The sequence below is a fragment of the Talpa europaea genome, assembly GCF_964194135.1.
Source record: "Talpa europaea genome assembly, chromosome: 3".
Taxonomy (NCBI): Eukaryota; Metazoa; Chordata; class Mammalia; order Eulipotyphla; family Talpidae; genus Talpa; species Talpa europaea.
This window is the reverse complement of record NC_140069.1, coordinates 151,270,201-151,297,414: the sequence shown is the minus strand read 5'-3', so window position 1 is coordinate 151,297,414 and position 27,214 is coordinate 151,270,201. Positions and strand designations below refer to the sequence as shown.

The following is a 27,214-nucleotide window of genomic DNA, read 5'->3' as shown; positions in this document are numbered from 1 at the left end:
TTATACGATGAAGCGTCTCCAAGATGGGCGTAAGTAACCGGGCGTCCCCTCTGTGTGGCCTCGCTGGCCGGCCAAGCAAGCGCGGCCTCGTGGCCCGGTCAGCCTAGAACCGCTTGCCTTGCAGGTCACGCTTTGTGGGGTGACCCCAGCGTGGGCAGCCCGGCTCCTGCTGGGAACCTCTCCTGCCCCCCACCAGGGCCGTGGGCCCTCCTTTGGGCCCCTCTCCCCAAGTCTGGGCGAAGAACAGCGTCGCCGAAACTGTTGGGTTCGTCTGGTCAGCGTGCCGGGCTCAGAAAGTGGGCGTTACTGGTGGACGCAGCCGCCCAGCATGCCGTGGGAGTCCTGCGGGAGCGGCTGGACAGAGGGGCCAGACCCAGCGCCTGCAGGACGTCCTCCAGCCTCTGGCTTCCAGTGCACATTTGGCCCCGAGGGCTGGCGGGCACCGCGGTGTGGGGCCCCGGGCACCCTTGACCGGCGCCCACCCCCGCCGGCTCCCACTGAGCGGCCCTGGAGAGGCCCCCGACCCGCGGTGTGGGGCCAGGGCCTGCTCCAAGTGCCGTGTCTCGGGCTCCCTGCCCCCGTCAGAAACTCGCGTGGGCCCCACAGCCCCTCCTGAGAGGCCACTGGCTGCTTGAGGTGGAGAAGCAGAGACCCAGGGTCCGGCCCCTCCCGCTCCCGCCCGCCGCCTGGCTGTGGCCCCGCGGGGTGCGTGGGGAGGGCCTGCCCTTGGCTGGCGGCTCGGGCCCCCTTGGGAAACCTGGGCCCAGCGGAGGCGCCGAGAGTCCTGCCGCGCAGCGGGCGGCTCCCCGAGTCCGCGTGGCGCCGGCCCACCCGCGGTCCAGGGGCTCTCCTGGGGCAGGGCAGCCCCCATATAAAAGGGGGGCCTGCCTGGGGGTCCCCGCGCGCGCTGGCAGGGACCAACACCCCACCCGCTGCCGGCGCACGCAGGGGGCCCACGAGGCTCACTCCGCGGGAGGGCCCGGAGGAGCCCAGGGCGCGGAGGAGGAGGAGGAGGGGGGGGCGCCCGTCGTCGTCCCTGCGCGCTCCGCGACCCGACCCGGACCCGGGGGCGCCTGCGAGCGCGCGGCAGGCCCTGAGGCCAGGGGCCAGCGGGTGCGCCCCGGCCCCCCCCCCCGCCGCGCCCTCCCCCCCCCCGCGCCCTCCCCCCCTCCCCCCCCCCGCCGGCGCCTCGCGGGGCGGTGACCGCACGTGCCCCCGGCGCGGGGCCGCCCCCGTCGAGCTTCCCGGCGTCTCCTGCGGGGGGTCCGGGGCGCCCCTGGCCCGGGACAGCCCGGCTCTGCGCCCTTGCCGGACCCGGCGCGGAGGCCCCCCTCGGGGCCGGGGAACGCGGGCGCGGGGCCGCCGGCCGGGCTGGGTCCACGCCAGGGGCAGCGCGATGCCCGGCGCGCCGCCGCCTCCCGCGGCCGCCCTTGGCCGGGACGCCGCGCCTGAGCGGGCGACGGGCCGGGGCGCCGGGCGGCCGGCGGGGTGAGGGGGCCCGGGGCGGGGGCGCGTCCAGCCGGGCGCGGGGCGCGCGGGCGTGTCCAGGGCGCGTCCAGCCCGCCCGCCTCGGGCTCCGCCGCTCGCCTCGACGAGCCCCCACGGGGCGGCGCCGCGGCCGCGTTCGCGGGGGGCCGCCCCGGCCCCGCTGTGCGGGCGCCCCGGGCCTGCGCCGGCTCGGCCGACCTCGGGGTGGGGTCGCCTCGGGGTGCGGCCGGGCTGGGGCGGCGGCGCCTCCTGCTGGCCACGCTGGCCGTCGGCGCCCCCGGGGCGCGCGGGCCTCTGCCGGGCTGTGCGGGCGCTGCCCGGGACAAGGGGGCCTCGCGGGGGGGGGGGCCCCGCCCCCGCCAAGCCCCGCCCCCAACTGCCCCCGCCAAGCCCCGCCCCCAACTGCCCCCGCCAAGCCCCGCCCCCCAACTGCCCTGACCCCCCCCCCCCCCCCCGCGCCTCCTCGCCGGGGGTCCAAGTGGGGCTCGTGCGCCCCTCGCGCTGTCCCCGCTGGGCGCCCGCGGCGGTGCGGGGGCGCGCCGGGCGGGACAGGCGTGGGGTGCGCGTGAGCTGGGCGCGCCGGGTGGGGGAAGCCTGGGGGGCGCCGGGAGGGAGAGCGTGGGGCGCGGGCGGCAGGGGGGACCCTGCCTGGCTCCTCCTCAGGCCGGCTGAGCCCCCCTCCTGGGGGCGTCTCCCTGGGGTGCAGGGAGGAAGGCGGCCCTCAGAGGGGACAGCAGGGCCCGGGGCTCCTGCTCAGGGCAGCTTCTTCCCGCTGCGCGGGTCAGGGCCTGGCTCCGAGACCCCCGCCCGGCCGGGGTCCCTCACCCCGAGTCGGGGAGGGAGGGTCAGCTCGAGGACACCGAGGACAGCGGCTGTGGGAGGCCTCACCCTGGGGGGAGTCTCTGATGAAGGGCTGCCCGCAAGGCGTCCTGTCGCCCGTCCCCCACCTGAGCGCTGTCTGCGCCCGGGAGGAGCCCCGGGCCTGAGAACTGGCGGTGCTGCCGTGGACGCCCGCAGGACTAACCTGCCAGTCCCCAGGGGAGACCCCCGGGGCCTTGGGGGTGAACACGTGTCCGCTGGGGAAAGCGAGCGAGGCAGGCGGCGCGCTCAGCGGTGTCCGGCTCCTCGGCTGTCCTCCCTCCGGAGAGGGCGTGACTCCCGGCCTGGGGCCTCAGCACTCCGAGGCCTCCCCCAGCCGCCAGCCCACACAGCGTCCACCCCTGGGAGAGGGGGGCCGCGTCCCACTGTCCAGCTCCACCGGCCCAGCCGGACCTGCCTGCGGGTGCGGCCTGCGAGGCTTGGGGGCCGCGGCGGGGGACCCACGACGCTCCGGCCCTGACTCTCCCTTCTCTTCCCGCCCAGGCTGCCTGTTTGAGGATGGACTTTGCAGACCGCCTGAGACCTGTGTGGATGGTGAGTGCGTCCCCTCCCGCCGGCGTGGGCCCGTGTGCCCCTCCCCACCCGCCTCGGGCCTTGAGGGCCGGCTCCGCGGGGAACCCAAGGCCGCTGGTGGTCTCGGCTGCTCGGCCGGCTGGAGGCGAAGGTTTCTTCGGAAAACTCCTGCCCTGGGAGACGAGCTTTTGCCCGCGGGGCCTTTTGCGGCCCATGTGGTTGCTGTTCTCAAGGGCTGTGTGCCGGGGTCGGGGCGGCCTGGTTCTCCTTGTGTCCACAGTGCTGGGTCCCTCTCCTCGTGAGCGTCCACCTTCTGATGGCGCTGCCCTTCCAGTGGGGCTGGGCTGGGGGTGCACTGTCAGGTGCCCTGGCCTCTCCATGGGGCGCTGCACGCGGGGGACCGTGCCCCCTGGAGCCTGGAGGGTGGGCTGGTGCCCGTGCCCTGGCCTCGTCCCAGGACCCCGGCCGTAGGCGCTGCCTGCCGGGGCGCAGGAAGCGTTGCAGGCCCGGTGGTGCCTGACCCTGGCCTCTGCGACAAGGCCTCCTGGTGCGTGTGTGCAGCCAGAGGCGGCCTGGCCTGGCCAGGCGAGGGGGACGGGGGACGCGTGTCCAGGCGAGTGTATCTGGAGCGGCTGCGTGGTGGCCGGGGCCCCTCGTTGAGATCCACACGGGATCTAGAAATTCACACGTTACTGAGCTTCCAAAGATTTGTTTCCTCTTTGCTTTAATAGAGAATCGGCGCGTTCCGTTTGCGTCGGCGGCGCGGGTCCTTCCGTCCGTCGGCTTAAGACAGGACAGTCGTTTGAAGGGTAGGAAGTTGGACCCCCGTGTTTTAGGAGCCACGGTGCGTGTGTCACCAGCGAGCCGTGCCGGCGCCTTGGCCCCACGCGCCCTGGTCGCCCTCCATTGGCCGCCTTCCGGCTGACGCCTGCAGCACCAGAGGCGATGCCAAAGCCTCCCTTCCAGGCATCCTCCCGACTGGCCGTTCGACTCCCTCCCCCACCGCCCCGGCCCGTGTTCCCGGCAGCCCTGCGTCTGGTGCGCACCCCGCGCACGTGAGCCCTGCAGCCCGGGGTCCCCGTTGTGTTTAAGGGCCAGCGTGTCACTGGACACACGGGATCATCAGTGCCAGGGGCAGGTTGGAGGAAAGGATGAGGCGTGAGAGGAGGGAGGCCCCAGGCCCCGGGGAGTGGAGTTGTGCGGTGCGCCGGGTCACACTGCTCGGGGGGTTTCTTTTTTTTTTTTTTTTATTTAATAGAGGCATGTTTTAATTTATTTATTTATTTGTTTGTTTGTTTACACAAGCACTGGGCACAGTCAGAAGCGCGGGAGGGTGAGAGGATTCGCCAGAGCCAGAGCGGGGAGCAGAACAGGCAGAAGGACCGAAGGACACTGCTGAGGGCAGCAGCGGGCGGCAGGAGAGGTCTGCGCGCCATGCGGGACCCTCCTCCGGGGGCCGGGGAGCAGCTGGGGATTGAACCGGCGCCATAGAGGCCGCAGGCAGCTTCGCAACCCAGCGCTCAACCGCTGCGCCCCCGGGGAGGCCCTCGGGGGATTTCTAATAAGAAAGGTCATTGTACTTTCCAAACTATGACTTATAAGGCCTGGACATAGAGAAGAGTAAGGGACACATACAAGTGACCTCAAGGCGAGGCACAGCCCAGTCGCCTCCCCGCCCGGGGGGCCGGGTGGCTCCGGGTACTGGGGCAGCCTGGTGGGGCGAGGCCACCCCGGTGTGGGTCACAGAACCGGACAGTGCAAAGGGGAGGTGTGAGTCGCTGACGTTTTCCCAGCTGTTCTCAAGCTTGCGAAGAGCGAGTTGTACGAATAACGTGTGGCTCTGTCGTTACTAAACACGAGCAGTGTGGAAATTCACAGACTGAGAAGTGGGTGTTTCCCCACGACACCCGGTCTCACCCCGGTGGAGGTGACAGGCGCGCCTTGGGCCTGTCCAGGGCACAGGCAGCAGCGCCTGAGCGGTGCAGGCGGCCACTCCCGCCATGTGTCCCTCCTTGCAGGGGGGCCGAGGGCACCGGGCGAGACGGCGCAGCTCTGCTTCCTTCCCCAAATTCCAATTAGTCAAACCTTAAAGGGATCGGAAATTAATTACCGAGTGAGGCGGCGGGAGGCAGCGCTAATCGCCTGTGTGAATGGGAAGGCAGCGGCTGGAGCCTTCTCAGGAGTGGGCGAGTCACGCTCCGGGTGGATGCAAGCCAGGCCTTGCCCCCAGGGCCGGGCGCCTCCCTCCCAGGACTGGCACCTGCTGTCCACCCACCAGGGCGGAGGCCACGGCCCAGGAGGACGAGCGGGCCTGGCGTGTGTGCAGCGCCCCGCGGGCCTCTGTGGACACGCTCCAGCTTTGCTTTTTCTCTCTCCCCGGTTTCCAGTTGACTTGCAATTGGGCAAATTAACTCTCCAAAATCGCTAACTTTGAAGACAGATGATACCGGGTCTGGGGTAAACCCAAAACACCTGTTTTTGAGCTTTTATGGGGGCAGTTAGTGCAGTTTCTGTGGGTGCAGCCCAGCCCTTCCACCTCCATCCGATTCTTTTTTTTTTTAAGATTTATTTATTTTTAATACAAGAGGTGGGGTGTAGGCCTGAGGCATGGGAGGGTGAGAGGACTCCCCAGAGACAGAGCGGGGAGCAGAACAGGCAGACGGACTGAAGACACTGCTGAGGGGAGCAGCGGGGAGGCAGGAGGGGTCTGCTGCGCCCTGTGGGGAGCTCCCTGGCCGGCTGGGAATCGAACCCGCGCTGCAGAGGCTGCGGACAGCTTCACAGCGCTGCGCTCAACCTGCTGCGCCACTGGGGAGGCCCCTCCATCTGATTCTTGATCGGTTTTTTGGTGAAGGTGCAGATCCCACGCCAGAGGCCCGTCTGTTGATGGGCAGGTGGCTGGACAGGTGACCACCCGGATGGTGGCCAGAGTGGATGAGAGCCCCGTCCTTCCCACACCCACTGGGCACCTCTCCCACGTGAAGCCCCGCTCCGTGGATGCTCTGGGAAGCCCCTCTCGCGGCAGAGGGAGGCCCCGCTGTGCCTCCTTGGGGTCCAGGCCCCAGGTGATCACACGACAGGTCCCAGCGGTGTCGGAGGAGGAGGGTGGGAAGGTGGCCAGGGTGGGAAGGTGAGGGCCTGGCCTGCCTGCTGTGGACATGCAGGCGCCGAGACGGTCAGTTCAAACCAAGCGTGGCTTCCTGGCTGGGGGCGCAGGGCCAGCAGGCTGGGCAGGTTCTCCATGGGTCGGGCAGGCCGTAAAGGAGGGTCCTGGCGCCCCAGTGGCTTTTTTCAGGCCTTTCATGATCTTTCCACACCATCCGTCGTGAGGCATCCAGGCGCGGGGCGGGGGCGGCAGAGGCTGGGGCCTCCCAGCGCCGGGCAGTCTTGCTCTCCCTGGGCTCCCTGCCTCTCTCGTGGCCCTTCCCTGCTCCGCGCTGCTCCCTGCCGCCCTGACACGCACCGTCTCTCGTCTCCGTGCCCACCTGCGCCACAGCCGCAGCCACGCTCGGGCCTCAGGCTGCACGTCTGAGCACAGGTGTCCCCAGAGGTGCTGACGCGGGAGGGCGAGAAAGCCCACGACTTCCACTTACCCGACGGCGGTCTGGGGTTTTCACGTGTTTTCACGGCTCCTTCTCAGCAGGACGCGGGTCTGGACTTGCCGGGCGCTGGCGACCGCGACCCCGGCCGGCCCCTCTGCTGTCCACCCACCCTGCGAGAGGGCGGCGCGGCCGGGCGGCGGGAGGTCCTGGCGCGGGCCTGGCTTGGCGGCGTCTGTTCCGGAGGCGAAGCTCCGCGCGTCGGGCCCAGCGAGCGCGCCAGCCGCGCCGTCCTCGGGTCCGGAGGTCGGGCCGGGCCGGCCGGAGGGGTGGGGGGCAGCCGCGTGGGGCGCCGGCTTCCAGCTTCCCGCGGGGAGACTCGGGGCGCGGTTTCCGGCCCGGCCGCCCGCAGGGGCTGGGGCCGCCTCGCCTCGTGCGCCCGTCCTCGCCCCCGGGCGGGTCGGGGGTCGGGGGTTCGGGCGCAGCGGGAGGCCAGAGGCCGTCGCCCGGGGAGGCCGCGCTGCGGGCCCGGCTGCGGGGACGACTCGCGGGGGCTGTGGCGCGGGGCGGCAGCGCCGGGCAGGCCCGTCCCGACGGCCGTGGGGCAGGGCGGGCGGGGGGCGCCTCGGCCGTGGGGCCCCCTGAGGGCCCGGCTCGCGCTGGCCCGGTGCCCACGGCAGCCGCCTCCTGTCGCGCCCCGGGCGGCCCCGGCCGGGACCCCGAGGGGCTCCCGAGGAAGGAGGAGGATGACCCGGCCGCGCGGGCCCCGGCGACGGGCGGACGCACCTAGCGGGCCGGGCGTGTCCAGCCGGGCGTGGGCGTGTCCAGCCCGGGTGTGGGCGTGTCCAGCGGGGCGTGGGCGTGTCCAGCCCGGGTGTGGGCGTGTCCAGCGGGGCGTGGGCGTGTCCAGCGGGGCGTGGGCGTGTCCAGCCGGATGTGGGCGTGTCCAGCCGGATGTGGGCGTGTCCAGCCCGGGTGTGGGCGTGTCCAGCCAGGCATGGGTGTGTCCAGCCGGGCGTGGGCGTGTCCAGCCCGGGTGTGGGCGTGTCCAGCGGGGCGTGGGCGTGTCCAGCCGGATGTGGGCGTGTCTAGCCGGGCATGGGCGTGTCCAGCCGGGCGTGGGCGTGTCCAGCCGGATGTGGGCGTGTCCAGCCCGGGTGTGGGCGTGTCCAGCCCGAGCGTGCGCAGATATGTCCAGGCATGTGGCGCGTCTTGGGGAGGCCATCTCCGGGGGTGCCATGGTGGGGAGGCATCCGAGGGGGCCCGTCTGGAGGGCCATTTAGGGGAGGCTGTCTCCAGGGAGACGAAGGGGGGGCATCTCGGAGAGGCCGTGGGGGGCCATCTAGGGGAGGCCGTTTCTGGGGGGCCATCTGGGAGGGCCATCTAGGGGAGGCTGTTTGGGGGGCGTCTGGGGAGGGCGTCTCGGGGAGGCCGTCTGGGGGGCCATCTAGGGGAGGCGGGGGCGGGGGGCGTCTCAGGGAGGCCATGGGGGGCCGTCTAGGGGGCCGTCTAGGGGGCCGTCTTGGGAAGGCTGTCTCCGGGAGGCGCCTGGTCCGGGTGCCCCAGTTCCGCGTCCTCGGGAGATCATGGCCCAGAGCACAGGCTGAAAGCACCCCGGAGGCCCCCTCGCCTCCCGGTCCGCAGCCTGCGGGAAGTCTCCTGCCGTCCTGGGCGGAGCGCAGCGGTGCTGCCCTGTCCCGGCTGGCGGCCAGAACAGCGGGTGTTTCTCCAGCGGGGCCAGGACCCCGGCTCAGGGACCCCAGAATGTGAGCAGTTGTTCATGGCACAACACACGCTTGCAGCACGGCACCGCGCGCACACACCCTGGCGCTGGCACGGCCCAAGACAGCCCACACCCTAACACCACCTCACAGCACCACCCCGCGCACGCGACAGCCACGCCCCAGGCACAGCACCGAGGGGCCACCCGGCCAAGCTCCACCCCAGGCCGATGACGCAAGACGGGCCCAGCACAGCAGGCGGCTCCACCAGCTCCCCGGACAGCATGACACAGGCCCACGGCCTGACGGGCCAGAGAGGGGGCCTCACCCCAGGCTGTAGTGGGGCTGTGTGGGGGCTCCCCGACATCCTCGACCCTCGCCACCCGCTCTCCTCCTCCCTGCCGCTGCGCCCCGGGCCCAGCGCTGGACTCGCTGGATGCGGGGTTGCCGTGAAGATGCCTTCGCCAGCTGCCCCCCACCCCCCAGAGCACTGGCCTCTGCTCCCACGCTCAGAGCTCGCAGCTCGCACACGCGGCTGCCGGACGCTGGCCGGTCCTCTTCCAGGGAGAGCCGGACAGCATGACAGAGACCTTGGAAGAGCTGGAGGAAAACAACTGCTCTTGTGAAACCGGGCTCGGGGAAAGACCAGCTGAGAAGGCAGCGGTCGGTGGCAGCGTCGCCCCATCAGCGGTTGGGGAAACGGATCGCTGCTGCCCGGCGGAGCCAGCACTGAGGGGTTCTTGAGGTGGAGAGTTTGCGGCCCTGGAGGGAGATGCGGTGTGCGGACGTGGCCTGCAGAATGGCCGGAAGACTGGACGTCGCAGCCCCCCTCGGGTGCCTGGGCCGGCAGCACGGGGGGTCGCAGGATTTAATGTGTCTCGTCCCCCTCCCTGCTGGCCTCGTGGGGAAGCGTCAGAACAACAGGAACGTCGCCTTTGAAAGGAAAGTGGTTTTAAACGCCGTGTTGAGAATTCGATGAGGCTGAACAGCAAAGTTGGGAAGACAAGGCTGGTGCTGGCCAGTCTCCCTGATGCTGCGGGGTGCCCTCGCCTGCCGGGACAGACAGATGGACAGACAGCGCAGGAGGAGAGAAGAGACCAGGAGCAGACCCAGCGCGCGTGGGCGTCTGGCGCGTGGTGATGACGACACGTTACGCTCCTCGGTACTGTTTGGGGACAACTGGCCAGACGCTTAGAAACTCTATAGCTGGACCCCTCCCCAACTCCTCGCCCCGAAATAAAGTCCCGATGGCTGGAAGGCTTCCTAAGGGATGATGGGATTCTGTACGCCCTAGAGGAACGCTGGGGGGATCCTTGGTAACTTGGGAGGGAGCTTTGTAAAGCAAGACGGAAGCCGACGTCCAGGAGAGTCTCAGGGCGCCGCCGACTCGCCCCGGGACGTGTCCTCAGCGGGTGAAGACCCGGCTCTGGAGGGATCGTTTGAAACCTTTCGCAGAAGACGGGATCCCTCACATCAGGTCCACCCTCGAGGGCCGCACGCAGACAGGCCGCGAGACAGTCTGTCCTCTGGCCCCTGGACATGAGGAGACGTCCGGCTTCTGCGGCCGCCGGGCCCTGCCCTGCCCCGCCCGGCCCCGGACGTGCCCGCGGGCTGCTGGGGGGCGGCTCACCGCAGTGCAGCCGGCGTCGGGGGGGGGGTCGGGGTGGTTTGGCGTCAGCGCGCGGCTGACCGTCGCCCTGGGGCAGGGGCTGGGGTGGCCTCGGCCCCCCGTGTCTGGGTCTGAGCCCGCGGGGCGGCCTGGATGCCCGAGTCCGCCCCTCGCCGGCGCCCAGCGCCTCGCGGCCCTCCCCGCTGCCCTCCCCGGGCCTGCTCGGCCGGCGCGGCTCTGCGGGCACGTGGAGGCTGGTCTGTCGGCCGGGCCAGCGGGCGACGGCGACCTGGCGTGGTTCGGCCCACCCGGAGGACACGCCGGCCCGCCCAGGGCCTGCCGCCCCCCGCGAGGCCCCGAGGCCTCCTCGGCTTTGTCTCCGCCAGAGCCTGCCCGGCCGGGCGCGGGAGACACGGGGGGCGCCTCTGTCCGGTTGGGGCGCTCTGGAGAGCAGGCCCCGCTCGGCGCCAGGCCAGGCTGCGGCCCCACGCTGCGACCTGGGGGGCGTCCGCACGCCCCTCGGCTCTGCACTCGCTTCTGAGATGCCCACTGCCGCGGCGCCCTGCGGGCGGGTGGGCGGGCACCGGTGCCCTGCGTCCTGCGCGGGGCAGGACCCGGCCTCGCCCTCTGAGTGGGCCGCGCTGCAGGCGCAGGGCGGCCGCCTGCCCTCCCAGCCCCGGGCCTCCCACCGCACCTGCCCGACCACCGCGGGGCCGGCCAGGGCGCTACAGGGGCCGCCGTCCAGGCACGAGGCCCTGGGCCGGGTGGGGGCCTCGTGGGGGCTGCCTGGGCTCGGAGCCCGATGGGCGCACGCCGCCCTCCACCCTCCACTGTCCGGAGCAGCGCGGGCGTGGGCACTGCGGCAGCGGCACAGCTCGGCTCCTCCTGCCGGGTCGCCCCTCGCCAGGCACCGTCTCTCCGGCGGGCGGCCGTGTCCCGCCATGGGCTCCCCAGGGCGTCAGAGCTGCGGGCCTCAGCCCCTGCGCCCAGCTGTGCCTGTGGGGGCGCCCCCACCCCACGCACCTTCCCTGGTCCAGGCCAGCCCCAGCCCCAACCCCCTGCCTAGCCCCCGCCCCTGCTGGAGCCCACCCTGACCCCTAACCCCGGCCTGGCCTTAGCCCCTGCCCCTGCCCCAGCCCAGCCCAGCCCAGCCCCCCCCAGCCCCAGCCCAGCCCCAGCCCAGCCCCAGCCCAGCCCAGCTCCCCCCAGCCCAGCCCAGCCCAGCCCAGCCCCAGCCCAGCCCCAGCCCAGCCCAGCCCAGCCCAGGCCCAGCCCAGGCCCAGCCCAGCCCCCCCCAGCCCCAGCCCAGCCCCAGCCCAGCCCAGCCCCAGCCCCAGCCCCAGCCCAGCCCGGCCCGGCCCCGCCCAGCCCCAGCCCAGCCCCAGCCCAGCCCAGCCCCCCCCAGCCCCAGCCCAGCCCCAGCCCAGCCCAGCCCCAGCCCAGCCCCAGCCCAGCCCAGCCCAGCCCCAGCCCCAGCCCAGCCCAGCCCAGCCCAGCCCCCCAGCGCGCGAGGCTGCAGAGGGCAGCTTCTGCAGATGCCTGGAACGCGTCTCTCTCTCGCCGCCTCTGTCTGAAACCCGGAAAGCCCCGCAGGTGAGGAGCTGCTCTGAGCCACCGTCACGCGTGGGACGAACATGCTTGTTCCCTGGCTCGTCAGCAGCGGAGCCGGCGGCAGGTGTTCCTGGGCTGTGTCGGGGTTTCCGCGCCCGCCCCCTCCCCCCAGAGGGTCCCTGCGGCGCCCCGGGAGGGAAGGCCGGGCGGCCAGGGGTCAGCGTGGCTCCAGGCAGCGCCGCCTGGCAGGCCCGGCCCGGCCGCGGGCCACTCCCCTTCTCTTCTGGTCCTTGCGAGCAGGAGGCGCTTCGGGGCGCTGTTGGGGGGCTGTGGGGTGCCCCTACCCATCTCCCCTGCTGTTGGCGCGGGAGCCCGGAGCCCGAGGTGCCGCGTGGCAGGCCAGGGGCCGGGTCCAGGCGAGCCCAGGGCCTCAGGTCAGCGCCGCCGCCGCCTGCCCCCGCCTGTTGGACTTGGGGCCCGAAACCCGAGCCCGAGAGGGAACCCGAAGACCAGGGCGGTGCGCGCGGCTGCGAGCGACTCGGGGAGAGCGGCGGATCCGCGGGCTGCCTGGAGACGGTCCGGGCGGGTCGCCCCAGGGCCTCTGCGCCGTCCTCCCGCGGCCGGAGCAGGGCTCCTGGCTGCCCGGGCCCTTCCCCGAGCCCTCGGCCCTTCTGTTTCCCCGGCACCGGCTGGCGCGGCTCCCCGGGCGCGGGGCAGGGCTGGGCGCCGGCGAGGGCCCCACACGCGGGGCTCTGGGGGCCGCGGTGCCCCTGGCCGGCGGCGCTGTCCGTGCCTCAGCTTCTCGTCCAGGAGGTCGATCCTCCTCGGGAGCCTGCGGCCGCTGGGAAGCCGCGGAGGGAGGGGTCGCCCCCCCGCCCCCCCCCCGCCCCCCGCCGCGCCGCCTGCCTGCAGCTGCGCCGGCGCCCCCCTGGGCTCCTTGCTGCCCTCTCGGCGAGCACCCCCTCCGTGACCACCGCCCCGGGGTGCTTTCCTACGGCCCTGCCGGGCACGCGGGGGCCGGTGCAGCCTCATTCTGCGTGAGTGCGGGGCCGGGCTCCCCGGGGGCGCGCTCCCGAGGGCTGCCCTCCGGCCCCAGTGGGCAGCCGCCTGTGCCTCTCGCTCCCTGCGAACCTGCCCCAGGGCGGGGCCCCGCAGCAGCAGCAGCAGCAGCAGCAGCAGCAGCAGCCGCCCAGGCCGCAGGGGAATGACGCCGAACAGGCCGTGGGGACGAGGCTGCGCAGGTGTCTGCGGCCGGGGTCACCCATGTCAGGAAACCTCACCAGACTCTGGGGGGGCTGCCCTGGGCTGGGTGCGCCCGCGTCTCAAGTCGAAGTTTCCCCGGACCATCCCGGAGAGGGCTGGCCACGGTCCCGGCCGCCGGGGAAGGGCCGGTGTGGAGCCCCGGCACGTGGGGGGAGCCTGAGGGTGGCGCGGCCTGAGGGCGGAGAAGCGGGGCCGGGGTCGGAGAGGCTCTGCTGTGTCTGTCCTGGGAACCCAGACCCGGAGCCCAGGGCCAGCACGGGCGGGCTCGCTGGTGTGGCTCCAAGGAGCCGTGGAGAGGGGCGCCCCGCGCGGACACGGGCGAGCCGGGCAGACACGCGGGGGCGGCGCCGGGCAGGGGCCTCTCCGGGGAGCGCCTGCCGCACCTGCCCTGGGCCCCCCGCGTCTGGGGAGGAGAGTGAGTTTCCGTGGCCGCCCCGCAGGCCGCACAGGCGGGTCTGCTGAGCCGGCGCTGCCCGTTGGTCCGCGGCCGGGCGTGTTGTTCCACCGCGGCCGCTTCCCGCGGCTCCGATGCCTGCTGAGGTCGGACGCCAGACCCCCCACCCCCGCTCTGCCGCCTTGGCACCCCCAGCCCCGAGCCGCACGAGAGGGAAGTGCCCCTGGCTTTCAGCTGCCCCCGTTTCCTTTAGACGCCGGCCGGGGCCGGGGCCCTGCTGCGCGTGGCCGCTGGGCAGACGGTGTCTTCAAGGCCGCCACGGCCTCTGCTTTGGGGAGCACGTCGGGAACGGGCCGTCGTGCGTGGCGGGCGGAGGGGCGCTGAGGGGTGGGAGACCCGGGGTTGCCCAGTGTCCCGGACTCCTATGAGCGGTCTGGGGGACACAGGGTGGGGAGTCTGGTGCTTATACAGACCCACAGCGGGGACACAGCACCAGGCGAGGCAGCCGCCCGGCCCTGAGGCGCTGCGGACGGTCAGCCTCAGCGCCGGGCCTGAGAGGCCTCCTGCTTGCCTGGCTCTCCCGACCCTCCCTTCAGCTGCCGTAGACTCTGAAGTGACCTGGAGGAGCCGCAGCCGAGGCTGTGGTGACCCCCGCGGTGCGGCAGGAGGCCCCGTGTGTGCCTTGACAAGGGCCCGCGTCTCCCTGGCAGCCTCCTGACGCGTGTCCCGATGTGGCAGCAGCACCCACGGGAGCGCACATCAGCTTGACTGACAGAGATGCGGGGTGGCAAGGGGACGCCCCCTCTTTCCACCTGCAATTATCTCTCCGCTTCAGATGGCACCTGGATACGTCTGGAAGAGGCTGAGGTGGACGAGGTGAACAAGGCGCCCGTCACGAGGGGAGCGTGACAGGGCAGAGCCGCATCGAGTTAATTGGGTTGCAGGAGAGTGTTGCGTCTCTGCCCATGCGGTGGCCGTGGCGGAGGCTGGATGGGAGAGGAGTCGAGGCGGCTGAAGGAGCCCATGCAAGCGCGGCTCTGCTCGAATGGCTGGAAGTTGCAGGAGATGGAATCAGAGGCAGGTGTCCACGCTGCGCGGTCAGCCCAGAGGCGCGGCCCCCGGGCCAGGCCCCGGTCCTCTCGCCAGCTCGCCGTGGCAGGGACGTGGCAGGGGGGTTTATCTTTGTTTTGCAGAGTTCACCAGCCAGCGTGAATCTGGCTGCTGGGAGTAGGTGTGCTGAAGGCACAAATGGCAAGTGGGCACCTTGGGGCCCTGTTTCAGAAGAATATAATTTTGTGAAAGAGGATCACTTGTTATCTTGGGAAAGACTCTGCGCTTTAATTATATCTGCAATTACGAGCTGTGAACATTCTGACGGATGTGCTCGGCCCTGCTTCGGGATGTTGGTGCAGAGGCACGAGTACCTGGTGGCTCAGCACATGGCACCCCCCATTGACCACTGAGAGAGCGGGAGCTCCGTTCACACGGGGGGACTCTCGTCGTCGCCAGACAGACGGGGGGCTGTCCGTGGAATGTCTGTTCACAAAGGATTTACCAGGTTGTGTCTAACCACGTGCAAAAATCACCTCAGGCTGTTCACCGGAGCTCACATCCGGAAATCCATGTACAAAGAAAGGAGAAAATGATGAGTGGAAAAGCCAGTTTACTGTAGTGCTAGTTTGTCGCTCCAAGTCTTGTTTTTCGTATAATTTGGGAGACTAACGCATTTAAAAGAATTGTTAGTTTATGCTCGTGCGTGCGCAGTGCATCCAGATGCAATGTTAGGCCATCGGCAGCTGAAGGGGGCGGTGGGGCTGCGGAGGAGCAGGATTCTGGTTGTTGAAGTTGAGTTTCTGTAAGTGGAAGCCAGAGCGCTGCAACTCGAAGGTCGTAAATGTAATCCCCGTAATAACCAAAAAAGGCGAGAACCATCGAATATGTACACAAGGAAATTAAGAAAGAATTTAAACATTTTACCGCAACAAAACATGGAAGAAACGGGGAATATGGGAAATGAGGGACCAAAACTCCACCGTGTAGGGAACAAACAGCACAGGCCAGAAGCAAGTCCCCCCGACCCCAACTATGTTAAACATAAAGGGTCAAAATTGTCCAGTGAAAAGTCAGAGATTGGCAAGTTAATTAAAAATACAATCCCCGGCCTCCCCGGTGACGCAGAGGGTTGAGCGCTGCGCTGTGAAGCTGTGTGCAGCCTCTGCAGCGAGGGTTCGAGCCTCCCCTGGGAGAGGGAGATACCCCCATGGCGCGGCAGACCTCCCCTGTCTCCTCGCTGCTCCCCTCAGCAGTGTCTTCAGTCCGTCTGCCTGTTCTGCTCCCCGCTCTGTCTCTGGTGAGTCCTCTCCCCCCCCCGCACATCTGGCCTGTACCCCAGCTCTTGTATAAATAAATAAATCCTTAAAAACACACACACCCAATCCCAACTATATGCTGTTGCCGACTCACCATCCAAAGACGCACAGGTGGCAGTGGAAGGACAATGAGAGGACGCCTGCAGGAGGCCAGCAGTGGCCAGCAGCACAGGTGCACGAGCAGCAGAGAAAACAGGCTCTCGTGGAAAGTGTTCACAATAACAAAGGACTTTATATATTGCATAAAATTCAACCGGTGGTGCTGGGATGGATGCCTGTGTGCAAGAGGATGAAATTGGACGCTGGTGTCACACCACACACAAAGATTTACTCAAAAGAGATCAAAGACTTAAATGTCAGACCTAAAAGCACAAGATTCCATGAAGAAAACTCAGGGCAAAAACTTCAGGATGTAGCTTGGCCGCGGCTTCTTGGCTGTGACACCAGAGGCACAGGCAGCAAAAGAAAAAAGGCAAATTGGGTCTCATGAAAATTACAAAAAGCCCCAGCATCAGAAGACACTACCCACAGAGTAAAAAGGCAGCCCCAGAACGGGAGAAATATTTGCACTTCAAATATCCAGAATATATAAACAGTTTCTGCAACTCAACAGCAATAAAACAACCTGATTTGAAAAATGGTAAAGGACTTGAATAGACATTTCTCCAAAGAAGAAGCACAAAGGGCCTCCCTGGGGCCTGGGGGGTGGAGTCTCAGGCTGTCCCCGCTGCGGCCTCAGTCCATGCCCGGCCAGGGAGCTCCCCACAGGGCGCAGCAGGCCCTCCTGTCTCCCGCTGCGCCCCTCGGCAGTGTCTTCAGTCCGTCTGCCGGCTCTGCTCCCCGCTCTGTCTCCGGGGAATCCTCTCACCCCCCGCACCTCTGGCCTGCACCCCAGCTCTCCTACTAAATAAATATTAAAAAGAGAAGATGAGCAGATCAGTTAGCACAGTTAGCACCACAGTTAGCACAGATGAGCACACCAGTTAGCACACGCTCGACATCACTAACCTTTAGGAAATGCAAATGAAAACCGCAACCTGGTCCGCCCTGGGACGGCTGCTGGAGGGAGCCGGGAAAGCAGCAGGTGCTCCCGGGCATGTGACATCTGGGGGTGGGGAGGGGGTAAAATGGTGCAGCCACCGTGGGATAGGGTGGTGTTTCCTCAGAAACTTCAAACAGGGATTACTGCGTGACTCAGCCGTCCCACTTCTGGGCCAGGACCCCGAGAATCGAAGGCGGGTGTCAACAACACAGGTGCACACCCTGCTCACGGGAGCAGCAGAAGTGGGGAGCACATAGGCGCGCCCCCGGGAACAGAGCGGCTTGAGGCGCAGAGGAACACCTGGCGGCTTCAAGAAGGGAGGAGGAGCTCCGCGTGGCGGTGGCTCCGGAGCCCGGCCGTGGGGCGAGGACCCTTACGGAAGGACGGGCCCCGTGGGCATGGGTGGCAGGCGCCGGGCGAGGGCAGCGGCAGGTTTGTCGGTGCAGCTTGGCGAGCCCCGGGCGCAGGCAGCACTGGCTGCCCCAGCCACACTCCAGGGACGGGCGGCGCCTTCCCCTCTCCTGTGTGTCCCTGGGGGGGAGAGAACAGCAGGTAATCGTGGGGCCTAAGGGGGAGACGCGCGGGTCCTGGAGCAGTTTGATGAACTGCAAAGGCGGCACCCGAGAGAGAGGAGCTGACGTATTCCGACAGGAGACCCTTGGCTACAATGGTCTTAAATAGCCTCGGGCGGCTCGTCACTCCTGGGCAGAGAGCGAAGGACGAGGCCCCGCGATGAGGGGGCCGCGCCCCACGCCGCTCTGCGAGGTTCTCTGTGGAGGAGGCGGCGCGGCGGTGGGAACGGCCTCCTCGCTCCTTCAGAGGGCGCGTGGGGCAGGTCTCCAGGCAGTGTGAGCCCGGGGTGTGCTCACCCTGAAGCAGAAGGCAGTGAGCTTGCACACACATGCACACAAGCGCACTCACACCCACGCACATCCCACCCGTACATGCCCACATGCCTGACTGCGCACCCGCCCTCGCACACATCCGCGCACCCACCCGCACACACACCTGAATGCCCGCCCGCACACACCTGCACGCACCGCACACCCACCTGCACACCCTCCTGCACACGCCTGTGCACCTGCCCGCGCACACACACCTGCATGCCCGCCCGCACACACCTGCACACCCGCCTGCACACATACCTGCATGCCCACCTGCATGCACCTGCATGCCACCTGCATGCCTGCCCATGGGGAGCCATCCTGTGTCCAAGTTGGGGAGCAGCAGAGGACACAGGCCTGCTCAGAGCAGAGCACATGGGAGCCCCGCGTGGCATGACCGGGAAGCTGCTGCCTAGCTGATCTGTGCACCCGACACGGGCACTGACCTTGACGGGATCTGCTATGGGGCGTGAGTGTGTGATCTTGACATGGGCGGGGGCAGCCCTGGGAGTGGGATGGCAGGACGGCTCTCGAGGGCTCTCGGCACCCACCAGAGCAAGGATGGAGCAGGGCCAGGCGCGGCTGGCCACTGGTCAGTGTCTGGGGGCCTCTTGGAGCACCACCACGGCTGCATGGCCTCAAGGGACTCAAGCCTGACTCTGGTGAGATGCCGGGTGGCCCCCACCGGCCACGTCTGGGGGAGTAGGGTGCCGGCTGCTGGAGAGAGGCGCGGGGGACTGGCGTGGGTGTGCAGTCCTGCCCGCTCCGGTCGGCCACGCTGCTGCCCTGGCCCCAGCCATGGGAGTTCTTCTGGTCACTGTCCCTCCATTTCCTGGCCTGAAGTTCCCACCACACAGCGGCGAGGGGCGTGGGGAGCCCGGCGGCTGCGGGGGAGCCGCCGCCCCTCCAGCTGGTCCTGGCTGTGCCCCTGCAGCGTGGCCCCAGAGCATAGTCCTGCCCCAGTGTCAGGGAGGATTGGCCCCACAGCTCGAGGAGGCCCCGGGCGTGCCCCAGCTCAGCTCTGGGGGGGCTTGCGGCCCTGCCTGCTCCCAGCAAGGGCCGCGTGACACCGAGGTGACCCCGGTGCATTTGCTCCCAGCCACCCCCAGACTCCGGTGTGGCTCCAGCCAGGGGCCACCTCCAGGGCCAGTGAAGGCCCTGCGCACCTCGGGGTGGCCCTCTGCTTCCTTGTTGGGTGTGCCCCAGGTTTGGATAAAAGCCGGTTAAGGGCAGTGGTTTTCCAGTGACCAGAGCCAATGACAAAGGTCGAGAAGCAAGAACTGCGCCTGACAGCGGCTGTGGACGAGCAGAGCGAGAGCCACGAGGCACTGCCCCTGCCGCCAACAGCCGTGGTGGCCGTGGCCGTCCGGCGCCTGGGCAGGTTGCCATGGCAACGCTGCCTTCTCACCAAATAGCACAGGGAATCGGGGTGAGCTGTTGACAGTTTTGAGCCCTGCAGTTTCTCCGTGATGGTTGTGCGTGTGTGCATATGTGTGAGTGTGCACGGTGCACAGTGCACTGCATGTACATGTGTGTGCACGTGTATGAGCATGCACATGTGCATACCTGTACATTGTGCGTGGCACGCACACATATGTGGGAGTGTGCACCAAATGTGTGCAGTGCATCACATGGATATGAATTCTGAGTGTGTACCATGTATGCAGGTGTGAGTACATGTGTGTGCATTGTGCATATCATTGGCACGTGTGTGAGTTGTGCCATGTACTGTTGCATGTGTGTGCATGTGTGCACCATGCCAGTGTGCATTGCATATACTGCATGTGCATTTGCACACATGTGTACTGTGTGTGAGCCTTGCGTGCACATGTGTACCACATGTGTGGATTGCGCATTGCATACATGTGCATGAGAACATGAGCGTGTGAACGTGTACATGCATGCGTGCACCATTTGCTCGTGTGCAATATGTACGCATGCATCTGACTGCGTCTGTGTGTTATAAGTGCACGTACAATCACGTGTGCGCCACGTGTGTGCATGTGAGCACTGCATGTGAGTGCACTGCACACACGTATGTGACTGTGTGTGTGCATGCGTGTGCTTTGCAGTTGGACGAGTGGGCGTGTGTGTGCATGTGTGCACCACGTATGCCGCTGAGGAAGGAGCTCCTCGAGCCCTGGAGATCTTCTGCCCGCGCGCGCGCGCGGAGCTGTGCAGGGGACACGCGTCTCCTTCCCCAGGAGCTGATGGGGAGCCCTGCGCTCCAGAAATGCGTGTGGCGTGTCTGCGGGGGGCGGGAGGAGAGACGAAGAAAGCGCAGCCCTGCGAGGAGCTGCGCTGGGACCTCAGGCTCAAGCCCACAGCGCCCGGGGCGAGCTGCCCGGCCTGCGCTCTCTGTCCGGGTCGGGAGATGCCGAAGCTGGGACTCTGCCAATCGCTTCCGGGGGCTGGAGGTGCTGCCTGGAACAGCCAACCTGAGTTTACCGCGACTCGGGGCGGGACAGGCGTGCGCCACCCTGGCCTCCCTGCGCAGTGTTTGTCCTTCCACGGCGCCAGGTGCAGGGGCCCCCTGGGGAGTGCATCGCAGGCAGATGCTCCTGGCAGGGTGGCGCTGCGCTCTGGGGCCCTCCGGGCTCCATCTCTTTGCTTCCCTGTCGGTCCCGGGAATATTTAAGGCTGGTTCTCTCGCCAGGCGCCGAGCGCAGCCAGTGGGAAGGCCCCTGGGGGTGGCGGCGGTGAAGGCGGGACTTGTCCATCAGCCCCTGGGGACTGGGTCAGGGTCAGCAGGGAGTGTCCAGCACCTGGGAGGTGCTCCAGGCTGGTGCCCAGGCCCTGCAGAGTGCGGCAACCCCTTCGGGCCCAGCACCCACATGCTGTGGCGCCCCAGAGGGCTGGGCTTCCAGGCAGGCTGTGGTGCCTGCTGGCCATGGTGTCCTCAGCATCCTGACAGGGCCGGGCCCTCAATGATGTACCAGAATCGGGGGGCAGGAGGGTAGTGGCAACACGAAATAAGGGAACTCGAGTCCCTGAGTCCACTCGGGGCCGTGGGCGCGGTCAGGAGGGGCAGCGGTTTTCCAGCCCCGAGCACAGAGCTCTTGGGGAGCCCAAGCTGCCCGCTGGAGCGGGGCCAGTGGCCAGCGGGTGTCCCACGCCCACTCGGGAGCCGCTCCAGACCCCGTGGGGGGTTTCGGTCCCGACTCCACAGCTCCTGCCCCGCCGCTGGGACCCTCTGGGGCTGCTTTCCTGCCCGGGCGGCTGCGGCCAGGCCCGCCGAGAAGGCCGTGGGGTCTCCGTGCTGCCCCGCCGCCGGCGCCGACTGAGCCCAGGCCTTGGCACGTCCAGCGCGGGGTGGGCAGCGTGGCAGCGTCCCCCAGACGGCCCCCCAGAGAGACCCCCAGACGGCCACTTCACTCCAGCCCGGGCGGGGGACGCGGCGGGGGGCACGCGGCCGGCTGTCGCGAGGGCTGGCTGCCATTCTTCATCATATTTTAATTTTCAAATAAATTGCTTTCATTATCCTTTCATTTGCGAGACTGCGGGCGCCTTCCTGCTCATCAAGCCGCGCGCGGGGCTGGTGTCACCGCCGCAGCCGTGCAGGGTCGGGGCACGCCCGGGAGGCCACCAGCCTGGCCCAGACTCGGCTGTTATTTGTGGGTCACCATGTGCAGACAGCAGAGCAGCCTCGTCCACACGGACCCGGCGCCCCTGCAGCTCGGTGCTGGGCAGGCCCGCGCTGCACCCCGCGCGCTCGCGGCTTCCGTCCCGCGCTCAGCGTGTCCTCCCCGGCACCGTCACGCTCCCTCCCATCCAGTGTTACCCTTGAGAAATGTGAGACAGGGCCTCCCGGGTGGCACAGCGGTTGCGCGCTGGGCTGCATAGCTGCCCGCAGCCTCTGCAACTCCGGTTCGATCCCCGGCCACTCCCCGGCCACCGGAGGAGGGTCCCCCATGGCGCGCAGACCTCTCCTGCCGCCCGCTGCTCCCCTCAGCAGTGTCCTTCGGTCCTTCTGCCTGCTCTGCTCCCCGCTCTGGCTCTGGTGAATCCTCTCACCCTCCCGCGCTCCTGACTGTGCCCAGGGCTTGGATACATAAATACACCTTTAAAAAAAAAAAGCAAGACTCACGAAACAAAACCCACGGCTCAGCCATTCTAGCGGGCGGCGGGCGCCCCCTCGCGCTGCTGTATGTCCAGCTCCGGAACTTCCCTGAAACTGCCCCGCTCGCCTGCTGTCTCTGCCCCCACCGGCCGTCTCTGTGACCCGAGGACCTGGATCCGCTCAGCGGCCGCGAGCCTCTGTCCTCAGCCTCGGTTCCTCCCTAGGGCCAGGGCGTCTGTGGCTGGGTGGCTCCCGGGCTGGCCGCGTGCGTGAGGCCACCCCGTAGGCAAGTGGACGGCCACCCTCACCCCGGCGTCCTGTGGGGCATCTCCGTGGCCTCACCTTCCTGCGCCGGGTGGGGGGGCAGGGCCTGAGGGTGATCCCGCCTGAGGGGGCATGGAAGAGTGGGGGCATCCCCACCACACGCCCGGGCCCCTCGACAGAGATGCGGACAAGACCCCTGGAGGCGCCCGCTGGCCGGGAGAGGCCCAAGGAGCAGCGGCCCTGTCCCTCCCCTGTCCTCCCCACGTCTGGGCTCGTGGCCTGGGGGGGAAGCAGGGACGTGTGCCTGGTCCTTGGCCGGCAGGGACAGGGCCGCTCCCCGGCCACGGCAGCCTGGGGCCTCCGGCGGGCAGGCTGTCAGGGAGGACCTGCCTTCCATGCGGGCCGGGGCCTGGCTGTGGACCTCGTGCCCCAGCCCACTCTGCAGGCAGCGTCTGTCCACAGTGGCCTGAGAACGCAGGGAGAGGTGGGGAACAACGACAGGGCCTCAGCGTGTGGTGGGCTGGCCAGGTGGCCCCCCCAAACCCCGGGGGCAGCCCTGGGTGCTGGCCAGGACGGGCCAGCCCCGGATGTGTCCTGATGGCCGCAAGGCTGGGAGTGGAGGCTGCCGGGGCGGCCTCGGGCCCCCGGGGGAGTGGGGCCCCCACAGTCACCTCCTCTCTCCTGCAGGCTCCTCCTCCCTGTCCTCCCCCCACCGAAGTGGGCGGGTGCCCCTTGCTGCGGCTGCAGGGGCACACGCAAGGTGGGTGCTGTCTGCGCCCCGCACGGCTCAGGCTGGGGCTCAGCCGCCTCCCCTCGCCCCACGTGAAGCGCCATTTCCCGGAGCCGCGCGCCCTTCGATGCTGCAGCCGGGCCGGGCTCGCTGATAAGAGGCCGTTACCTGGCAACGGGCTGAGCCGCGCTGATGGGAGATTAGCTGCCCGGACGCCGCCCCTTCCTTCCGGCTGCTTATCTCAGCCCTGCACCGACGCGGCGCTGCCACCCGCGGGATTTGGGGGCGCCGGTGCGGGCCCCAGCGCGGGCAGCCCGGGGGGCGCAGCTGTGCCAGGGCCCCTGCCCCCTCCGCGGCAGGGCGGGAGCACGGGTGGGCGGCCGGGGTGCCCGCTGCTGCCCTTTCTTGGCCGGGGGAGGCTCCTGGAGGGCAGAGCGCGTCCGGTGCCCACGGGCGTCCATCCCTGGGCACTACCGTCCCCGCCAGGCCGGGGATACGGGCGAGTCCCGCTGGGAGCTCCGTTTCCACCGTGTCCCGTGTCCTCCTCCGCGGGCGACCGAAGTGGGAGAGCGAACCCGCGGGGCTGGCAGCCGGCGCCCGAGCAGCAGGGCGCCCTGGCCAGCACGGCTCGTGAGCTTCCCGGCAGGCGGAAGAAGGGGGAGACGAGCGAGTCCGGCGAGCCCTCATGCAGCGGAGCTCGGGGGCGGGGGGCTCAGAGGAGGGAGACGCTGCTCCCGGGAGCCCGAGGCCTGGGCTCCACCTGCAGGAGGAGGGCGCCCGCTGCCCTCCGCGCCGCACCCCGCACGCAGCCCGGGGCCCATGTCCTGCCCGGCCCTGCGGGGGCGCCTCCCCGAGGCAGCTCCGCCCCCCGCGCTGGAGGCTGTCCCGGCAGCTCTGGGCAGCGGGCGCCCGGCCGGGAGCCTGCCCGCTGGGGCCTCTGCGCCCACCCGCCTGTCGCACCCACAGGGCCGTCCAGGGCAGGGTTAGACGCTGCGGGGAGGGCCGGCTGCCGGCCGCTCCGGACCGTGCTGCCCCACACGCGGTGCCGGGCCTCGCCGCCCGCAGGGAGCGAGAACGGCGAGGCGCTGAGGATACGGCTCCCCGGCGGGCGCCGGAGCACCCCGGGGCGGAGGCAGGCCGGCCGCTCTGTCCACTGCGGAAGGCCAGGCCTGAGAGAAGCCCTTCCCCGCGCCTCAGCCAATGCGCTGCCGTCCCGGGCGGCCGCGTGGGGCCAGGGCGCCGCAGGGGGCGCAGCGGCCAGTGGGGTGCAGGCCTCTGCGGGACGCTGCGGCTTAGAGGCCGGGGTGCTGCCCTCCACCGCCTCCCTCTCGTGGCCACCCCAGGCCCTCAGAGCCGGCGCTCGGGGCGAGGGTCCGAGGGGCTGCCGGCCGCGCTGGCGTCTCGCCTCAGCCGGGCTCTGTGGGGCGTCAGGTGTCCGCCCGTGCCCTCCGCCCGCTGCCCGCCCGGGACCTGGTCTGGGCTGTGTGCTCACCAGGCCTGCCGCCCAGGCCTCGGCGTGGCCCTTGGGGGGCGGGGGTGACCCGGCACCCGGGGGGGACCCCGAGACGGACACCGAGGCCGGCGGCTCCCTCTGCTGTTGCAGCCGCGTCGGCCAGGGCCCCTCTCCAGAGGCTCCTCGGCGGGGTCCGGCTTCCGAGGGCCGTGACCGTCCGGGAGCTCTGGGGTCCCTGGGGTCCCTGAGGACAGGCAGTGACAGGGGTTCTGACCTGGGCGCCCGGAGGAGGGAGGCGCCCAGCGGCCTGGGGTGGCGTCCCCCTCCCGCTCAGAGCCCGGCTGGGGTCGGGCCGGCCTCCTCCCTGAAGAGCTGCCCCCGTTGGGTCTCAGGGCCGGGCCCCTCCTGCAGGCCAAGGGACTCTGGCCCCGGGAGGCTGGGCCCACCCAGGCGCCGAGCCCCACTGGTGCCCCCACGGCTGCCCGCGTGCTCCCTTTACCTCCTGGGGTCACAGGCTGGGGACATGGGGGTGCGTGGCGGGTGCTGTCCAGTCGGCCCGGCCCCGCCTGGGTGAGCGTTCGGGGTCCTGTGGGGCGTGCGTGCTTGGGGGCCTCCCTGCCCTCTCCTGGCAGCGGCGCTGCGTGTCTTCGTGGCAGGCAGCAGCTGTGGGGCCGCCCCACTGTGCGCCAGTGTCTGGGGGGCGCCCCCTGAGCCTGGTGGGTCTGGAGGGGTGTGCAGAGCTTGGGGTGCTCTGGCCTAGGCGGGCCCTGCGCTGCAGGGAAGCGCCCACCAGGGGTCACTGCTGCCGCTTCCTCCTGGCCAGCTGTGGCCAGTGGGAGAACAGGGACGGAGGAAGATGCTCCCCAAGGGCCTGGCCTGCCCAGCGCTGACTCCTGGCCGCTCCCCCCGCAGCCACGGCGGCGGTTGCAGGTTTCTGGGATGCTGGGGCCCCGCGGCCAGGTGGGCTTCCTTCCTGCGTGTCCCGAGGGCGCTGCTGGCCAGGTCAGGCAGGCTCCGCTGTCCCTTTGTCCAGAGGGGCGGGTGGCCGCGGAGAGGTGGCTGCGGGTCGGGTCACTGTCTGCAGAGTTCTGGCACCTGGACGCAGGCAGCCGCTGGGCCCAGGTGGGGGGCTTTACCCCGGCACCGCGTACCCCACACGAAGCCGCGGCCCCTGCCCGCCCCGCTCCCCCCTCGCCGCCGTGACTGCCCTCGTTTGCAGGAGACTCCCCCACCCCCGCCCCGGGACCCCCCTCAGCCAGGCCACCGCGGCGTCCACCTGGCGCAGGCTCGCTTGGCCTCCAGGGTGCCCCCGCCCCCCCGCAGCTGCTCCAGCCCAGGGCCCTGGAGTGTCTGTCACCCCAAGTTGTAGCTCCTCTTCCCGCGGCGTCAGAAAACAGCGTCGGTGAGAGGAGCGGGGACAGGAGGCCAGAGGAGCGCCCGCCCCCCTCCCGCCTGCAGTGAGTGCGCTGGTGACTGGGGGGCTCAGCTGGGGGAGCGCCCGGCAAGGGGGGGCGGCCAGTAGTTGGGAGGTGCCTGGCTGGGGGGACGGCCGGTTGTGTGGGGAGCAGCCGGCGGGGGAGAAGCCACTTGTTAGGACACTCCACAGGCTGCGGTGTCGGCTGTGCCCTCTGACCTCTGCCCTGTGCCCGCAGAACCCGGGGCGGGGCTTTCCCGGCGGCCGGCCAGGGCCCTCGTGGCTGTGGTTCCGGTCAGCTGCGGGGGTCGCCCAGCCCCTGTGTGTCCAGCGTCGGCTCTCAAGACTCCGCTTGGGACCGGAAGGGAGGCTCGGGCCTGCCGGGCCGCTCCTTTGTCTCTCTCTGGCCTCCTCTTCCCCTCACGTGTCCCCCAGGCTCCGGGTTCTTTCAGGCCAAACCCAACACTGGGTGGTGCATGGCCCGTCCCTCCAGGACCGGCTCGGGGGACCCCAGACGCCCATTCGGAGCCCAGTATGGGGAGGCTGCGGTGGCCGTGGAGGTCGCCGTCTGCCCCAAGATCTGGGGCTGTGCCCGGGCCGCTGTGCCAGACCCTGGGCTCCGCGCACACGTCTGTCCAGCAGCGATGCCCGCCCACCGGCCCCCACCCTGGCCCCTCCGCTGCCCCTGGGGAGACCAGCTGTGGATGGTGACCAGTCGCCGGGACTGGCCTGAGACCGCAGCCCCCGCAGGGCGTTTTCAGTGTCTGCCCCCAGGGAGCTGGTCTCAGAGCCAACGGTTTCTCAGCGAAGACTAATTAGGATCGACCGAAGGTGTGGCTGGCAGGAGGCTGATGGGCCGGAGCCAGCGTCGGTCCCCACGCGGGCCTCACCGTGCGGCCCCCCGCAGCGCCCGCCCTGGGCGTCCCGTCTCTCTGCTGGACACCGGCCCTGCCCATCCTCGGCTTGTGCTGCTGTCAGTCGGAAACGTGGGGCCGGGCGGGGAATGAGGGCAGGTGGGGTGGGGATCGTGGGGAGGCTGCCCGCGTCCACCTCTCCCCAGGCCGGTGCCGCCTGACGAGCCCGGCTCCCGGAGCTTCTGCCTCGCCCTGGCCCGCCTGGCCGGCCTCGGTGGACGCGCCTCTGGGAGTGGGAAACACCATCTCTTTCCCTTCTCTGCCGCTTCTCTCGCAGACGGAGTGTTGGGAAGGTGCCAGAAGCTTCCGCTGTGGGACGCCCACCACCGTGCAGCGTGGCCGGGGACGCGGCAGGGCCTGGTGGCCAGCCTGGCCAGCCTGCAGGAGCTGTCCCGCGCAGGTAGGCCTCTGGGGCAGGCGGGGGTGGCCGCGGGGGTGGGTGCCCGGTGTCCCCTGGGGCTGTGGCCGCAGCCAGGCAGTCTTGTTCCGGGCATAGGCCAGACCAGAGCCCACCTCTCCGACTCGGCCGCTGGCCAGTGCGAGGAGCAGCAGCCGGGCCTCCTGCCCTGCCCACATGAGTGTTTCCTGCCGGTTCCGGGAACTGCCTGGACACGCACCTGCAGTGGCCCCGTCTTCGTGGCTTCCCAGCACAGGCCGGACACGCTAAGTGTGCGGCGTCCCTGGGGTCGTGGGCAGCCGTCCTGTGGGTCCCGCGCCCAGGTCAACTGTCAGCCCTCCCCGCACCCCCTTAGCGCACCTGCGGTCCAGCGCTGGCCGCGATGCTCTCGGCCGACTCCTGACTGCTCCGTGGTCAGTGGGGTCCTGCTCCTGTCCTGGGGCAGGGGGGAGCCCCTCCGGGTCTGCTCCCTGTGGAGCGGGTGCGGGCGGCCCAGGGGCTGCCTAGAAACAGGCTGGGGTCACAGGCTGCGCTCCCTACTCCCTAGTTTATGCCCCCAGTTGTCATTATTTGGGAGTTTTAATGTGTCCTACTTTGGGAGACAAAGGGAACTAAGCCATTCAGGAGAGGGTCAGAGACAAAGGAGGTGAAGCGCCTGTTGCCTGGTCCGCAGGGGGCAGAGGTCAGGGACTTCCGCCCCGGCCAGGTGCAATCGCCTGTGTTTGCAGAG

The 27,214-nt window shown here is 69.6% G+C and overlaps 1 long non-coding RNA gene across 1 annotated transcript in view; it reads left to right on the top strand.

Annotated features, from left to right (window-relative positions):
- Window positions 1-26,431, top strand: part of LOC311168651 — a 47,112-nt gene extending 20,681 nt beyond the window's left edge. Inside the window, exons 2-3 of the long non-coding RNA XR_014617062.1 lie at window positions 2,851-2,901; window positions 26,365-26,431. This is a non-coding gene — a long non-coding RNA (uncharacterized lncRNA). The remainder of the gene's footprint in view (window positions 1-2,850; window positions 2,902-26,364) is intronic.
- The last annotated feature ends 783 nt before the right edge of the window (window positions 26,432-27,214 follow it).